We start from the raw sequence: 727 nt of genomic DNA on the forward strand, positions 1-727 counted from the left end.
GGTGGCCGAGGGGACAGCGGGTGCACCAGGCGCAGCAGGGAGGGAAGGGTGCAGCGGAATTGCGAGGCAGGAGCGACCATTGCAGGGCTGTTTGCTAAGGGAATGCTTCCACCGGGGAATGCCTGAAGGCGCTGAGCAGCCGTAAGGCTCCCAATTCTGCCCGGCAGGGCCACGGCCATTGCCCGGCTGGCGGGGATTCCCGGGCAGGTGAGTGCCGGTGGGAGCTGGCACCAGCTCCGTACGGAGCCGGAGGTCTCCTTGCTGCCAGGACAGCGCCGCAGCCCTTGTGGCACCACGACTCCACCACCACGGGCATCACGCTTGGCTTTTCCAGTTCCCCTTCCTACCTCCTTGCACATCGTTGCTGCGGTGACGCACACCTCAAAGTTTGGTGCTGAAAACATGAAACCAGAGAGCTGAGCAGCGTTCACCATCCCTGCTGAGCCCTGCTAACGAGGCTCCTTCCCTTTGAGCAGCTTCTTGCTGCTTCTCTGTTGATTGTCGTAGTGCCTTTCCGCGGTGATTCAGCCGAGCTGGCTGGTTCCTGCATCCTATTTTCCTCTTTTGAAAAGTGGAGCGATCTTTCAGATGCGCTAATTAGGAGAAGGCGCCGGGTCTCTCCCGCAGTGGCAGCGTCCTCGCCAAGCCCCGGGGCAGGCATGCGTGGTGGCCCTGGCAGGGCATGGCTGGCACCGCCGCCCCCGGGGGGGGGGGGGGTGGGAGCGGG

Source organism: Egretta garzetta, unplaced genomic scaffold (assembly GCF_000687185.1).
Source record: "Egretta garzetta isolate BGI_Z169 unplaced genomic scaffold, ASM68718v1 scaffold120, whole genome shotgun sequence".
Taxonomy (NCBI): Eukaryota; Metazoa; Chordata; class Aves; order Pelecaniformes; family Ardeidae; genus Egretta; species Egretta garzetta.